Source organism: Diceros bicornis, chromosome 12, assembly GCF_020826845.1.
Source record: "Diceros bicornis minor isolate mBicDic1 chromosome 12, mDicBic1.mat.cur, whole genome shotgun sequence".
Taxonomy (NCBI): Eukaryota; Metazoa; Chordata; class Mammalia; order Perissodactyla; family Rhinocerotidae; genus Diceros; species Diceros bicornis.
The window spans coordinates 65,598,370-65,616,619 of NC_080751.1; the positions used below are offsets into that span (position 1 = coordinate 65,598,370).

The 18,250-nt window shown below is 34.8% G+C and overlaps 1 protein-coding gene across 1 annotated transcript in view; it reads left to right on the plus strand.

The window, feature by feature from the left end:
• NBAS (NBAS subunit of NRZ tethering complex) overlaps positions 1-18,250 on the plus strand; it is a 328,999-nt gene that overhangs the window by 97,547 nt on the left and 213,202 nt on the right. The gene's annotated exons all lie outside the window — the stretch shown is intronic.

Here is an 18,250-nt window from a genome sequence, read left to right on the forward strand (position 1 = left end):
TGGCCTTCGCCTTATGTACTTACATATGTCATATACTTACTGTTTTAAACTTCTTATTAGAATAATGTTATAGTTACAGGAAAGTTGCAGAACTAATACAGAGAGTTCCTATATACCTTTCACCTAGCTTCCTCTCCCTTCTTACGTAATCATAGCACATTTGTCAAAACTAAGAAGTTACCGTTGGAAACAGTCAGTTCTTTGTATAACGTGACATATGCTTTTCTAAAAATCACTGCACTATGCAAAATTGTGAAATGAAAACCAGAAGGCTTATGGGAAAAATGGGGTTAGGGTGAGCACTCAAAACCTTTGTTCAGTGGAACAAAGTTCGGAACCTAATAAAAATCGTACCATAGTTTTACACGTGTTAACTGCTAAGGAGCATTAATAACATTAAACACTTAAATATTAAAATATGGCACCTTGGGGCCGGCCCGGTGGCGCAAGCGGTTAGGTGCGCGCGCTCCGCTGCGGCGGCCCGGGGTTCGCTGGTTCGGATCCCGGGCGCGCACCGACGCACTGCTTGGTGGGCCATGCTGTGGCGGCGTCCCATATAAAGTGGAGGAAGATAGGCACCGATGTTAGCCCAGGGCCGTCTTCCTCAGCAAAAAAAAAGCAGGAGGATTGGCAGATGTTAGCTCAGGGCTGATCTCCTCACAAAAAAAAAAAAAAAAAAAAAAAAAAAAAAAAAATATGGCACCTTACCTTGAAAAAGACCTGAAAAAGACTTTGCTTGTAGAAGTGGGTGATGGAAGACTTGCAGCTTCTGTGTTACTGGAAAGCGGAGGGAGAGGATGATTAGAAATCTGATGGAAAGTTGTAACACCAGATGTGGATGGGAGTGGGTCCTAATGCCCTTGATGAACTGAGGTTGCTGGTAGATGTTGGGGAGTGTTTGTCCGTGCACACATAATCTGATATGGTTTGGTTCAGCTGAGTGCAGTTTTCTGTGTTCACTTAATGTTTTTTGTGGATGAAATTGTGCATCAGCAAATCTGAAATTTGTGTCGTGCTCAAGTTGTTCCCTAATATATCAATTCATTGGAACAAATTTGCATTTTCAAAACATTAAGAGCAGAACTGAATGTAAAATACTACTAACTAAACTATATATTTATTTGGATTTAACTATTTTTTCTATTAGTATCCTTTTTCTGTTTCAGTATCCGATCCAGGATATCACATTGCATTTAGACTTCATTTACTTTTCATATATGGAAATAAACTCTGTCGTTCAATATCTGTCAGTCAAGAAATTCTTTGACACGTATATTTACTATACAATGAAAACTGATACTCATATTTATGTTCCTGGATTATCTCCAGAATCAACAAGGAAAGATTGAATTACATTTAATGTCTTTTGGGATATTGCAATATTTAAAATATTTTATATTTTAAGTGGCAACACTGTTGATGGAAATAGAATATCCAGAACACCTCCTTTTCATCATCCTAGAAAAGCTGTTACTATAGTAACTTGGCAGTTTGTTTGCTTGTGAATATCTAAGCTTAGTTAGATTATTTGCTGATTGAAAGTTGACTATGGAAAGCATGCTGTAACATGCAGATAGACGGTACTTGTGGGAACCATGAAAATGTGTTTTAGATGTTTCCATTTTCTCTTTTGAATTTGTGATTGTATGAATTATTTGTTGATTTACTTCTAGTCATTCTCTACCTTTGGTTCCACAGTAATTCATATGACATATCATTAAGGCTAAAAATAAAAAAGTGGTTGAGTGAAAAATTTTAAGTCGCTGGTTGTTTAGATCACATAGGATGTCAACCTAATCTAATGTCAGTGTATACCTAGTCCCATATTCAGAAACTGCTGTTGTCCTGGAGCATAAAAAGCACTTTCACCTGTCTTCATTTACAACAACCTTGCAAAATAGTATGATAAATTATATGACAAACCAGCTGGCAGAAGTATTCCTCCTTTTGATTTGCTGATCCAGGACCTCTTTGTGCTGTGCACGCTTTAACTCATGTGTTTGTCCCTGGTATTTTATTCCCTTGCTAACCAGTCATCTCTGCTTTGCTTAGGCCTTTGTCTCTTTGGTGCTCTTTGCCGTACTTGATAATGCAACAGAAAGTCCAGGGTCCCCAGGAATTTTCCCATTCCCGTTTTTCATTGGGCAGTGACATTGGGCAAATAAGTTTTGCATCATTTCTTCTTACTGATGAGTCTGTCACTCACCCAAAACTAGAAGGCTTTGGATGACCAATTTGGAAGATCTTCTGTTTCCAAAGGCTGCTAATATCCTGTGGCAAGTTTTTTTTATGACCAGACTAACACTTATCTCATGGTAAAGTGATATGAATATAGTGACACATGCGATGATGTTTAGTAACTGTTTAATGAATGAATGGTTGTTACATGAAGAGATTTGGAAAACACAGGGGATTGAGGTGGCAAAGTAAATAAGATGCAATCAAAAGCATTCTTTTTGAAATAATCTGGAAAGGAAACTCTTCTTTGACTTTTCAAAGACCGCAAACAAAGTGGTATACTGGTTGTGTTTTCCTACAAACTCTTCTTTGACTTTTCAGAGACCGCAAACAAAGTGGTATACTGGTTGTGTTTTCCTACAATCCTATTCAGAGTGAATATATATAAAATTTGCCATCTTAACCATTTTTCAGTGTACAGTTCAGTAGCGTTAATTATGTTTACATTGTTGTGCAACCAATTTCCGGAACTCTTTTTATCGTGCACAACAATCTCTGTATCCATTAAACAATAGCTCCCCACTTTCCCTCCCCCGGCCCCTGACAACCACTGTTCTACATTCTGTCTCTATGAATTTGACTACTCTAGGTGCCTTGTGTAAGTGGACTCATACAATATTTGTCCTTTTGTGACTGGCGTATTTCACCTAGCAGAATGTCCTCAAGACATGATACACTTTTAGCAAAATTAATGTTATGATTAAATAAGATGTAGTGTGGCTTGCCACCTGTGGGTCATGTTTCTATTTATATGGCAAAAGTATTTCTTAAATAAAGTAACAGATGAAGATGAATTCTGGTTTGAGACGGGAGGTTACATCACCATTATTGCTTGACTCCCGACGCAGCACCCCTTCTTCATCTTTTGGTGATAAAGAAGGCATCAAACCTGTGGGGACCTTCTAATGTCTCTTCTACTACTTTGTTTTTTAAATCTGGGACTTGAATAGACAAGATGGAGACTTTTTCTGTTATTATAACAACATAAAATTTAAATGCTAAAGGCAAAAACATCAGTATGCATTTTATTTAAATTCCCAGTTTGGGACAAGTTTGATTTAGGTTAAATCGATGTACCTTATAACTTAAGTCATTAATAAAGAATTTACCTGTTCTTCATACCTGAAAGGTAGATAAGCTTACTTTTTACTGCACTTTCAGTTTCAAATTGGTGATATTTTAATATTTTATATTAGCTTGTGGTTTTTTCAGAGATAAAATAGTTTGAACTCTTTTTCATTGAAGTCAAATTTGACTCTAAACAGCTTTCAATTCAGAAGGTAAATTATAGTTTGGTTGATTTTTTTTTTTTTTTTGTCTGAAAGGTAACAGAAGATAGTACCAGAATCAATTACTGTTTGCTTAGTTTCTTAGTTTTAAGAATATTCTGGAAGTTTTTCTCCCATAAGAGGAATATTAATGTTTCTTGCAAAGCACATGTTGATTTTTGAATTTTAACTTTTTTTTAGTGAAATTTATAACTAATCATGAGTGCATGTGAAACCGATTTAAAAATTAAAGCATTTATAAATTGCTTTATGTTAGTTTATTTTTGTTGAAAGAACACTTTAAAGATAGATGAGTCATATAAAATTTTGTGTTATCTTAATAAAAATTTAGGGAATACTTATGTTCCAGATAAAGGCATTATATTAGATTAAGTAGGTGAATATAAATATGAGTCAGATGTCGTACCTGTTCACAGAAGAGTTAGAATCTAGTAGGGAAGTTCAGACAGGTTAGGTATAGATATAACTACCATAAAATAAAAGTGTGTCATAGGTGGAGTATAGATAGGTTTAGAGATGGGAGAGATTACTTTCTCTTAACAAGGATGGTAAATCAGGAAAGCCTTCTTAGAAGAGGTAAAGTTTGATCTAGGCCTTGAAGGTTGAGTATGTTTTTGATGTTGGGAAGTTTGAATAGGAAGGAGTTGTCTGAATAAATATTTAACCTGAAGTTGTTCCACCTACTCAGTCTTCATCTCTATCATATTGTCTAGTCACAGAATCCAAAAGATGTTCCCAATTAATTTGTTGGTTGACAATGAATTAGTGCAGAAGATTTCCAATAACCAATTATGAATCTCTTTTTGCTTATGTTTTTATGTAGCCTAGTCTTGTTTATAAATATTTCTTTTTTCTTCCCTGAAATTTTAAAAAAGTTTTTATTGGGCATTCTATTCCCACCTTAATTTTGCTCTTGTAAGGAAATATCATCTAAACTGTAGCTTGGATGATAAAATAATTATGGAGAGATTGGGGCATTGCATTCACTTTTTGATTCTCAGGGGCAACATAAAAGTGTTTCTTTTCCCTTTAAAATTTAAAAGGTGATTAGCTACCTAATCAAAAATTCAATTCTCGTATGTGCAGTTTATTTCTGAACTGCTGTAAGCAAAAAAACAATAAATTGGTTTGTATTTTAGGCTTGGAAGAAGTATTTGGCCTTGTGTGGTGACTGTCAATAGAGAGGAGTACAGAGAGTTCTTTACAAAGCAGAATGTGTTGGCAGTTTCTGAATCCAAGAATAACCTGGTGTTTAGATCAGGAAAAAAGGGCCTAACAGCCTCAACTGTATAGAAGCAGGGTTGGGGCTTCCAGTAGGTTCATTGGTTTGCATGTCTCCTGGCACTGTGGGCATGTTAGATCGTGACTCAATTAGTTCTTGTCTTTCTGTTTATTTAAAGCAACGAAATGGACTTAGGGCAATTTCTTGAAGAAGGTAAAAATGAATATTATTTCGGAGTAATTTTTATGGGCCTTGGAAAGTATATTGATATTTGTTATATATCTGGTACTCTTAGAAGTACTAAAGAAATGAAGGTATACTGATTGATTAATTCATTTCCTCTTTTATTCAATAAACATTAAATGATTGAGTATGAAACATTTTTTAAAATTTACAAACATTTTACGTTTCACATGTAATTCTCATAGCATGTTTATGAGATAAGCAGAAAAGGGGTTATTATCTGGCTTTCAGGCAAAAGATTGAGAGGCGTTAGTGAAATATGTCCTGAAATAAGGACTTATATTTAAAATAATTTTAAGTATTATCATTTTCGTGTATGTATAACTATTATCAAATGTTTTTAATGTGGCTTAATACAGTTTAAAGTTTATGGTTTTATTTGAAATTAAGAAATCTTTGAGGGGGTCTGGCCCAGTGGTGTAGTGGTTGATTTCGCTGGCTCTGTTTCGTTGGCCCGGGGTTCGCAGGTTCGGATTCTGGGTGTGGACCGACGCACCCCTCGTCAGGTCATGCTGTGGCGGCATCCCACATACAAAGTGGAGGAAGATGGGCACGGATGTTGGCTCGGGGCTAGTCTTTCTCAGCAAAAAGAGGAGGATTGGCAATGGATGTCAGCTCAGAGCCAGTCTTCTTCACACACACACACAAAAAAAGAAGGAAATCTTTGAGAGGGTACTTCTTCTTTTAAACTAATTTGTTCCTGCAAAAATCTGTTACTAGATTCAGCATTACCTACTGATACCAAATGATATTCTTTTCATAGAGATGAGATTTTTCATTATTCATTTTCTTCCAAACTTAAAATACCTTGACCAATAATTTCAGAACATGTGATCCTTAAGTAGATTATAACATCTTCTGAATGGTTGAATTACCTCAGGGAAATAGTCCCTATAATTCTTTTTGATCACACAATGTCTTTTCCAGTCAAGATTTCATTAATATGTAGATACTTGTCTGTAACAGCAGTGAATCTCTTTATCACGCTATATGTAATTAACATATAAATAACCCTGTGAGACATTTTTCCCAGTTTCTGATAGAGGTAAGCCTGTTTAAATATTGTATTTATAATAAGGAAAATACTATTAAGAATGAAATTCAAATTTTGTAGACAAACTATATGCATTATTTTAAGAAATGTTTTGACCTCAGTGTGTACCAATTTCATTGACTCTAAAAGTGTAGATGCTATATGTAAGAAATGTGAAAAAATATTCAATGACATACGTAAGTGTTGGGATTGCACGACGTGGTATTGACACATACTTGATGTGGAGAAGTGATAGTATGGCACACTGGAAAGAGCAAAGGCTTTTAGTCAGAAATATGGGCGTAGGTCTTTGTCCTGATACTTGCTAGGTGTGTAACTTTGGGGAAGTCACTTAGCTTCTCTGAATTTAAGTTTCTTCGAGTGTGAAATAAGGAAATTGAAGAGGTATGTGATGATTAAGTAACCTAAGAGATATGTCATCTAGTACAGTTCCCAGCGTAGAATTGGCATTCACTTTACAGCAATGGTTGTGTTGTGGTAATAGAGTATATGGCTATAGCTGTAGCAGCAGCAGCAATAGGCTTTTGGTACAAGTTGATAGGAATGTCATAATATAGATATCTTTTAGTTTTAAGTACATTAGGTAGACTTGCAAAAGACTGATAAACAAAATACAAAATTATGATAGGGAATATTCCTGCCTGATGGCACCAATGCTTTGGTTTCTCATCTAGAACAGTGCCCCTTTTTTCTGGTATCGGGTACCTAAGATTCCAAATTATTAATTAAAAAGTTGCTTAGTGAGCATTGTTTCAGATGCAGTTGAAGTTTCTTATTTAACTTTTTAATGAATTATAGATACAGGAAAATGAACAAGTCACAAATGTATAATTTGATGAATTTTCACAAAGTGAACAAGAAACAGATGTTACCAGCATCCCTGTGTCCTCTCCTTTTACCCTCTTCTAGTCACCTCACCCAAGAGAACCACTACTTTGACTTCTAACAGCACAGCTTAGTTTTGCCTGTTAAACAAGTGAAATGGTTTATGAGGACTATTTTACCTAAGCTGTGGAAAAGCGTAAAGAACTATTCTTACCTCTCAAAAGAGATCAGATTTTTCATGTCTTTCAAATTGAATGCTTCTCTTACTTTTCTAATGCTGGATGTACATTGACCTTTTGTTTTTTTATGTTTAAAGTGTGTTTCTTATAGACAGAATATAGTTGAATGTTGCTGTTTTATCTAATCTGGCCATCTCTGCCTTTTAATTGGCATGCTTATTAGATCATTTATATTTAATATGTAGTCCAGTATGGTTCAGTTTAAAGCTAACATTTTGGTATTTGTTTACTCTTTGTCCCATTTATTCATTGTTTCCCTTTTCTTTTCCTGCCTGCTTTTGAATTGGTATTTTTATAATTCTATTTAATCTCCTTTATTGGATTAATAGTTATACTTTCTTTTTTTTAGTGGTTGCTCTAGAGTTGATAGTATATGTCTTTAACTTATGATAGTCTACTTTCAAATAATATAATAGCACTTCATGTATAATGTAGAACCTTACACAGTATTTTTCCATTTTCTCCCTTTTGGCTTTTGTACTATTGTTGTCATACATCTAACTTTTACATATGTTATGAACTCCACAATAGGTTTTTATCGTTTTTTCTTTAAACAGTAATTTTGTTTTAAATTAAAAGTATGTTTTATATTTATGCATTTATTTGCCATTTCCAGTGCTCTTCATTGCTTTGTATAGATCTAGATTTCTATCTGGTATCAAGTTTCTTCTGTCTGAAAGACTTTCTTTAGCATTTCTTATAGTGCTAATCTTCTGGTGATGAATTTTTCCTGCTCTTATATGTCTGAGAGTCTGTATTTTTGAAAAGTTTTCCCTGGGATAGAATTCTAGACTGACAGTTTTATTCTTTTAGTACTTCGGAGGTTTCGCTCCACTGTTTTCTGGCTTGTATTGCTTCTGATGAGAAGTGTGTTGTCATTCTTATCTTTGTTTCTCTTTGCATCATGTGTCTTATTTGGATACTTTTAAGATTTTCTTTATAACTAGTTATGAGCTATTTGATTATGGTGTGCCTTGATGTGGTTTTCTTCATGTTTGTCCTATGGTTTTCTTCATGTTTATTCTGATGGTTACTATTGACTTTCTTTGATCTATGCCAAATTTAGGAAGTTCATGCTTATTATTTTTTCTCTCCCCACTCCCATCCCCAGTACACACACTCTTTTTTGGGACCCACTTACATGTATGTTAGCCACTTGATCTTTTCTCACAGTTCGTTTTTTTCAGTTTTTTTCCCTTTGTGTTTTATTTTGGATAATTTCTATTACTGTATCTATAAATTTACTAATTTTTTCTTAAACAGCATCTGCTAGTAATGCCATCAGTGTGTTTTTCATCTCAGCTACTGAATTTTTCATTCCTAGGAGTTAGATTTGGGTCTTTTTTATTTTCTCTGTCTCTCCTTATCATGTTATTGTTGTTGTTTCTTGGTCTGTTTTAAGAAATTGATTTTTCTCCTGGTTAGGGGCCATAAATTCCTGCTTTTTTATACTCATGGTATTTTTTTATTGGATGCTGGACATTTGGGTTTGTTCACCTCTCCAGTTGAGTTCCTATCCCTGTTGTTATAGAACATACTTTGTCCTTTCTTATAATGTATTGATTTATTTAATCACACTATATGAGTTCTACCAACCACCTTACTGTGTATACTGTAAGGTTAGCTTCTCTGTGCAGTTGATCTAAATGGATTTCTGAATTTATAATTAAATTAAAGGCTTTCCTTTAATCTGAAAATTATAGAAAGTGATCTAGAAATGCAGGTATAGGGGTATTTGTTCGATATTGTTTCTTCTTTGTGGTTGATCTGGAGCCTGTTGTTATTCTAGACTCGATTCCCTCACGACTTCTCTGCTTCCTGCCTTTGATTTTGTGAATGAGTGTTTATTAAAATGAGATCCATTTCCTTCAAATTCTCCAGTGTTTTTCTTTCTTTCTCTTCCTATAATCTCTAGTTTGACTTTGAACGTCATCAGCAACAGAGATGTGTTAGAATTACCTGCACTGCAGATACCTAGGCCATTATCTTCCCAACCACAGCCTGTGGAATTGACAGCAGGGCCTCTCCCTGTTCGTTTTCGGGGTTTCCATTTCTTCAGTTGTGATTGTATGTCTGTCTGCTGTGTAATTTGGCCTAGACTCAGAGAATTCATGATGAAAAGACTGTAAATAGACCTGTATAGCAGCATCTCAGAGCAAACAACCTTTTGTGTTTCTTTGCTTATTAAAAGCTTAGGACATTCCATATCTCTTTGTGCTCACGCATGCTCATACACACAGGCAAAGATCACCTGCCGTGTACAGTACTGCAGTGTTCCTGATGGCATGGGTGTCAGATGGGGAGTTGTACAGTCTATTTTAGAAATTTTAAATCAGAAACATTTGAAAAAACCTCAGGTACCCTGTCTAAATCTTTAGCCGCAGGGCGAGCATGTTGATCTTGAGCTGTAAATAACCCTGTGGTTTTGGGGTAGTTTTTGTTTTTTCAATTATTTCTTCATTTTCATCTATCCATTCTTCAGTCCAGCCAGCCAGACATCCAGCCAGCCATCCAGTAAGTATTTGGTGAGGTTTAAATGAATGCCAGGTATTGCACTAAGGAAATAAAATGACTAAAGCTTTGAAGGAGCTTTTAGTTTAGTAAAGGAGCACACAAATAAGTAATTATATTTCCATGTGATGACAGCAGCCACAGAAATACATGCAGGGTTTAGTAACGTGGGAAAAGTCTGATCAGCTTGTCTGGGAACATCACAGAAGGTTTCATTTTTTTCCTCTAATGAACACTAGATTGACACGGTTAAAGGCAACATTATAAATATGTGTGCCACAAGTCATACTACTTTTCTATCCATTTAGATGAGGTTCAAGTGCTTATTTGTAATTTTGATTTTTCTTTTTAAATGTCTTACATCCACATTTTTTCTTCCTATTGCCATTACAAAACTTAGTTTTTGAAATATAATTTTTTCTTTCTATGAAGAGTTTTTTAGCAGTTAGAGTAACACAATGTTTCCTATTATGTGTTCGTATTAATTATTCTTTCTTGAAGAAGCTTGCTAATTAATTATTTGCCTGAATCGTTTTGCTGAAATCCTTCTCTCAGTTAGGTACTGAGGGTATAAAGTGCCCCTACTCTGAAAGACATGTATTCAGAAATTATATTAGCGGTGGATAAATGCTGAAAGAGTTACCTACACGGTCTTAGCTATGTAGTCTTCCTCTTAAGTTGGCTTTTATATTTTTCATTTGTTGTTCAGATAAGTTTTACAGCTTGATTAAATCTTATCTGTCTAGTTCTTAAGAGTTTTTTTTGTTTTGTTTTTGAGAGCTTCTATTTTAGAATTAAAAGAATACCAATGGATCTGTTCCTCCTGATCATTCAGTCATTTATTCATTCATTCAGTAAGTCAATGATGACTTTTAAGCTCATATAGTTTACTTACTTGCAAATTTATAATTGTAATATGTAATTTATGGGGTATATGAGGATTAAATTAAGTAATGCATTTATATAAATTTATTTAAAATTATTATTCATATTTTATTGCTGTGCATATAACACTGCTAGGAGTTGTGTTGGATGCTAAGGAGTAAAAAAGGAATATTTATTTTTAGTGGGGAGACAAAATATATACTAGGAACTTAAGAAAATAGTAGATAAGAACTCCAGGAACTTAAGAAAGTAATAGATAAGAACACCAGGAAAACATGAGAATATACCACATATGTATTATCGTAAGGTTAAATAGGAGTGAATGCCAGATGAATTGTCCAGTTATAAGTAGTGAGGATTTAGAACAGAAAGAAAGCAATCTGGCCTTTAATGGTCATAGAAACGACTGAGAGAAGTAGGGATTTGATCTGTAAAAGGTGGGATTCAGTTATGTGGGACATTGTAGTGTCTCAGAGCACAGACTGGAAACAGACTGCCTGGGGTCAAATCCCAGGTGTAGGTTTTTGGCTGTGTGACTTTGGACAAGTTACTTAACATTTCTGTTTCCTCTACTGTAAAATGGAAAAGATAATATTGTCTCTCTCTTAGGACTGCTGAATACACACACACACACACACACACACACACACACACACGCAGTTACTTAGAAGTTTATATTTATCTTCACACATACTAAGCACTGTATAAGTGTCAGCCATAGTCGGGGCAAAGTTGGGTAGCTTTATAGATAGTGTGTGAAATGCCCATTCAACACAGGCCTAGAAGTAAGAATAATGCAGGGATTTTGAAGGGTAACAGTGAGGAAATCAATCTTCAGTCAAGAAATCAAGATCCTGTGGCTTGGGGTCTGCATAGTCGTTGTTTGTGCTGTTGTTTTGGTGATATGAATAAAAGGGAGATAAAAAAATATTCTTCTTTGCCTTCCTAATGCATTTGTTCAGACTCCATTAGCACTATAACCTTATATAGAGTCAGGATTTATAATGTACACAGATACAATTCATGAACATTTTGGTGCATTTCATTAGTTTTGTAGTTGATAAATTCAGATGTCATGTACTTGTATCTTTGTCCTGGAAAGTTTTTCCGATTTGATTAATAGACCAAAGAAGATTTGTCATGGTCTTGTTGTCTCTAAGTAATGTGAAATAAGGGCCTCATTGTTAGTCTCTCTATTGGTTCTGTGTCAGTCTAAGTAACAGAGAATAGGGAGTGAAATTGACTGGATTTCTCTCATATTAACTCCCTTTAGGTAGTTGTGGACATGTACTTTTGGGCCTCCCTAGTATGAGGATAGTCCCCATTAATCCTTAGTTGACTCTTAGACCTCAGATCTTTTAGCATCATCACATTTAATATGCATTCTCACTCACTGAGTGAAATACTGGCAACTCCAAATTTATAGTTGATTACTCTAAATGAAAGTTGTAATTCATAAATTTTATGTTGAGCCCCTGTTTTCCATAGGTGCAATATTATAAATATGAAAATCATCGAAAAAATAAAACATGAATTTATAAATATTTGTTATGAGTATAACACCAAATGCTGATTGTTAAAATTATTGTGTTAACTGTTTTATTTGGGGACTTTTTTATGTTTTCCATTTTAGCTTATTCTTGTTAAAGTATAGGCCATTGAAATTGGGTTTGAGGATGACTTTTTTTTTCCTAGCAACTTGTAGCAAGCATAGGTATTCTTCATTGTCGTGACGACCTTCAGTGGCTCTTCTTCAAAATTAAGAGTCATCTGTCCAAGGGGCAGGTGATAGTGGTGGTGGTGTAGGGGTGCATTTTTCATATCATTGACGTCTCTATTTATCCTTTGCTCCTGGTTTTGTTGACATTAAACACCTTTGTACAAAGCAACCTTGTGGGGCCGGCCCTGTGGTGTAGTGGTTAAGTGCGCGTGCTCCGTTGCTGGCGGCCCGGGTTCGGATCCTGGGCGCGCACCGACGCACCGCTTGTCAGGCCATGCTGTGGTGGCATCCCATATAAAGTAGAGGAAGATGGGCACCGATATTAGCCCAGGGCCAGTCTTCCTCAGCATACAGAGGAGGATTGGCATGGATGTTAGCTCAGGGCTGATCTTCCTCACACACACACGAAAAAAGCAACCTTTCTCACTTATTTAACGAACTTTTCTGGAAAATTCTTCAATGGTTCTTTATTAGAGTTTGTGACTTTCCCTTAATCTTTAGTGATTTTACAAACTAGTTCTTCTCAGAAATAATCAAATCATCCTTTGCTCATGGTTAAAAATTTATTTTCAAACTTGATTTTAAACATTTGGGAGAGAGAAGATGCCTTTTGGAAATTGTTGCTTATTTCTACCTCATAAATCAGCTCATCACATTTTCTTATTACTGTTTATTGCCTTGGACAGGTGCCGTATACTCAGGATGGTGTCAGTGGAGTTTATTGCATTTGTTAGGTATTTGTATTGCATTTGTTAGGTATTTGTAAATATAATCATTGATATGATTATTAATATGGTGTTACTATTTATCATAAAGTAGTCTTAAAATGTCAACCAGTTGCTTATATCTTATATTTCACTACCCATGAAAAACTTTGCTGGTATTAATAATAATGATGCTTTTTATGATGGTTAAACACTATATACCTTATGCTATTCTGAAGGCTTTATGTATACTAATTTTATCTTCCCCAAATCCAAATGAAATTAATATTATCCCAGTTTCACTAATGAGGAAATTGCAGCACAGGCAGATTGAATAACTTGATCAAGGTGCACAGCTGTGAAGGGTGGAGTCACAGTTATCACAGAGGTTAGACTTCTAACAGCAGCTCTCACTTATCATGGGTAGGAATTCAAGAAAATATTTGCTTTAGTCTCATTTTCCTTTTGGACAGGTAATATCACAGTATTTACTAAAGAGATGATGCACCTGGTCCTAGAAGTTAAGCTAGTGGTGGGAGGAGGGGAATCCAAGTCCCAGGGTGGTGGTGTTTTCACCCTTGTCTCTTTTGCACATGGCTAACATCTGAGAATATTAGTAAGTTTCAGGATATCTTATTAGTCTCTGCTCTATTTTCTAAGTCATTTATTAGTGAAATCAAATCCCATTGGTACAGAAGGGAACTTTGAATGATACCTTTAGATAGCTTTTTTCCAAATTGGCATTCTGAGTGATAAATAGCTTCTAGATTGTTTTCCTATTGAGTTTCAGATCAATTTTGACTTATTCAGTGATGGTAACCACAGTGTAGTTATATATGTAGGCCCAAATTACTATTATTTTTTGGCCTTTATTTGCCAGAACATTTTCTTCTATGTTAAATAATAGAAATAAATATAACTCCGTGTCTTAAAACCAGTGCATAAAAGGTGGCAATTAGTAGTAACCCACTGTCTATTTAGCCTTTTGTTTCCAAGACATAGAACATGCATAAAAGGACTTTGTGTAAGTTTATTTTTGATAAAATTTCTTTGAAATAAAACATTTATATTTAGTGTGAGAAATAATTGATGAGAGAATAGTTGAACATAATAGAACTTGTTATATTCATTCCTATCCTGCTGACAGTAAATGTTACCTTCAGATGAAACCAGCAAAGTTTATTGTTTGGAATAAAACAATGAATAGGGTTCTAATATAAAGAATCCTAAAATTAAGCAAAAGCAGCTATTATTTTGTAAAGAGATAATTTAAGTTTACCACGTGCTTCCATTTTTTAGTGGGGATGATGCATTTAAGTTTTAAGACTTCCCAAGCAAATTGGAAACAATAGAAGAAAAAGATGAAATAAAGCATATGTAAATGTTATTTTGTGTTTATAGAACTTTGGATTCAAAGTGTAAGTTTTGCAACTAACCAAACTTTTTATAGTTCTTTAGAAGGAGCAGTATGTTTTCTAGGTTTTTTTGAGCACAAATTCACCTAACCCATTTAGGGATTAATTTACATGACTAATATTTTTGTTGTGAACAGAATTAATGAAAAAGATTTTCTCTGAATTTTATTAAGCATTCTGTCATTCTGCTTACCTAATGAAAGAATAAGTAGCAAAAATTTGGGCATTGTTTAAAAGGTAATGACAGAACTAGTCAATTATTTTGAAGTGTAAAGAATGGTGAAATTTAGGGAAATGTATTCTGAAATATTTTTTTCCCTTGAAGTATAATGACATGTCCAACTATCTGGATTGTAGCTGTGTACCATTACTGGTATAGCTTGTCCTTCCGTCGGTTTCATTATCTGTGTTAGGAAAGCATTCTTCTTCTCACTCTCAGATCTACAGTTTCCATATAGATGTACCTCCTTGACATATCTGTTTTTTATGAACAAACTGTCCCCTTTCATTGCTCTATTCCAATTTTGAATTTTTGTGATACTCATGAGATCGCTTAAAAAAACAAACTTTGTTTTGCTGTCAATTAATAAATTCAATTGACACATATTATTTTAGAGTCTGCTAAATGCCAGGCACTATTTTAGGTGCTGAGGATATGGCGGTAGACAAAACAGACACAAATTCTGCCCTCAAAGAATTTATACTCTGGTTGAGGAGGAAGTCCTGTGTATTTCTTAAATGCTATCATTTGAAGCATGGTAAAGAACTTATGGTGTTTTTATAGCAAGCATTTTAAACTCCTAAAATTTGTTTTAAAATAATTTGCTTTGTAGAAACATCCTGTAAGAAAATGAAAGAGCAGAAAGAAGGTTTTTTGTTTTTATGTAAGCGTTGGTGATCAGACCTAAGATCAAGCCATATTTGGTAAAAGTTATTTTCATGAGACTAGTAATTTACTGTTGTTGAGGTTGGTTTTATATCATAGTTTGATGTGCCCTTTAACTGTGCATGTAAATGGTCCTTATTGGTTTGTCTGAATTAGATATTGGGAAGGCTGAAATTGCCCTCTGCCTGCCATGCACAAATCTAACCTGGTGGCTCTGATATGTGAAGCAGAATAGTGGAAATGAGGATGCGTTTGTGCTTGGGGGCTGGATTCTAGCCCCTGTCTCTTTTCTGGAGGCAGTATGGTATGCTGGCTACAGGTGTAAGCTTTGGATTCTAACTGGTTGTGTTCAAAGCCTGGCTCTGTCATTGATTAGCTTTATGAGGAGGGGCAAGTTAAGTTAGGCATCAGTTTTCTCATTATAATGTGAGGAAGGTAACATCACCTACTATATCAGATTGTTAGGACTAAATGAGGTTTTGTATGTTAGAAGCATTTCCTACTGTCTGGTCCATAGTAAGAGATCAGTAAATGTTAAAGATTGTTGTTGCTGATCATCATCGTTGGTATACTACTACTAGTACTCTTATTATTACAGTCATGCATTGCTTAACAATGGGGATACGTTCGGAGAAATGCATCGTTAGGTGATTTTGTCATTATGTGAATATCATAGAGTGCCCTTACACACGCCTAGATGTGTAGTCTACTACACACATAGGCTATATGCTACTAATCTTTGGGACCACGGTTGTATATGTGGTCTGTCGTTAACTGGAACGTCGTTATTGCGGCTCATGACTGTGTTTCAGTGGTGATCAGCACATTGAAAAACTAAAAAAATTTAGTTGTGCTTTGCCTTGAAAATGCAGCACAAATACTTTATTAACCCAGGACTCTTCAGGTCTACCTTTTGGAGTGGGCCTCTTAGCAGAGTTTGTCTTTAGTATATGTTTTGATAAAAATAGGTTTGTTTTCTTACCCATTTCTGTTCAGTGAAGCTTAACAAATTTTTACAGCTTTCTAGTCTTAAATACCAAATAAATGTGATTTTGCTGAGGCCCATGCCATTGCTAGTCATTTTAGGAATAACTCGTGTATCTAAAATGTACTCTGTGTAGAAAATACAGATCTCAACAATTTTTCTAAAATTCTTTTAGAAAACATTTTGTGTAGCTTATGGAACTGTGTCTGCTTTAATTAGAAAAGACAGTCATAGTTTGCTGGGTTTGTTTTTTCCCTTGTTCCTCAATTCATTGCTATAATTTATTCTTATGTTGGAAGAGTGAGCATTCTCATCATCATTTTATCCAAATGGTATCTTGTTTACTTTTCATTTCAGTGGTCTATAATAAAATATTAGTTATTGACATGGAAGAAAATAAAACAGTTTTTAACTTGGTAACAAATGAATTATGTGCTTCTGGCATCCATTCTAAATAATCATCTGTATGATTCAGAAATTTAAAAATATGAACTCAAATGCCTTCAAAAGTGTGTCTCTGCTACATAGTTTGCTAGGAGGTTACATGGACGTTACTTTTTAGCTACATAGCTAAAAAGTGGGTAAAATGCGATGTTGTAAAAATATGGTATAATAAATTTATTATTGGATATGTCTAATGGAGAACTTTGACTTTGGATAATTTGCACCAATAATAACAACTGCAAGGGGGTGCTGTTGATTGATGAATCAGCACTACACACTCCCAGACCTTTTGAGCTTCCTCTTCTACGCTAACACCCTCCAGTGGTCTCCTCTGACCTTTTACATGAGGACTATTCTCTTCACCAAGATGATTTTCAAACGTTTATGAAGTGTTGCTTGTGGAAGGCATGTTTCATAACCTAGTAAGATAAGAAAGTGCAAAATATAACGTAATAATATAATAAAGTGTGACCCTTTCTCTGGGGCTGTGATAAATTTTAGGAAAATGCTGCTATCCATACTCAGAAATATGAGAGGAAATGTTTTATTGAACTATAAAAAAGTAAAGCAATTGAAATTTGTTTTTTAAATTTTTGTCTTTATTCTTAATTCAGAGTGTTTCAATTGCTTTCATGGATTTATGGAATATTAGAGCTAAAAGACTCTTAGAGATAGTTTGAAGTGCTTTGTTTTGTTTGATAATGTTTGAAGTCATGTGCCAAACACTGCATAGCTAGTTAAAAGACAGATGTGTTTATATTTCCCTTGCCTCCTGATTTGTAGCACATTGCTCTGCTATGTTACCATACTGTCTTTACCTCACTTTTCCTTTCTAATTTATTCTTAATTCCATCCAATCAGGCCTTATCTTTGCCTCTTTTAGATTTTCCTTCTGTCAGTGATATTTTTAACCTGCAAAGTCATTTCTTCACTCTTGATATTACCTATCCTCTAGGTCTATGCTGTCCAATATGGTAGCCACTACCTACACATGGCTATGTAAATTTTAATTAAAATTAAATAAAATTAAAGTTCTCTTTCTTAGCATCAGTGCCATATTTCAAGTACTTAGTACATGTAAGCGTAGCTAGAGGTTACCGTATTGGATAGCATAGTTATAGAACATTTCTATGATCACAGGAAGTTAGGTTGTAAGCTTTTTGAGGGTAAGGGACCGTTTATGTTGATATTAAGAACATAAAATATGGGCTCTTGATAAATGTTTTAGAATGTGTGAATGAGCACATACCCATAGCATCCTTTAGTTTCTTGCCAAATTTTTTGTTTTGAATTCTTCTTTTCTTTTTGAACCATTTTATGATCGAAGAGAAATCAGCAATTTGCTATTTTTCATTTACATATTGTATAGGATATGTAGTATATGTATTATGTACCACTTAACATACCATAAATAGAAACCTTGGGGATTTAAGGTTACAGAGATACTTTTTGCGTCATCTTCCTTGTATAGCCAATCATTGAGGTAATATGTATTTAAAATGCTTATGTTGGGCCGGCCCAGTGGCTTGGCGGTTGAGTGCGTGCGCTCCGCTGCTGGCGGCCCAGGTTCGGATCCTGGGCGCCCACCTA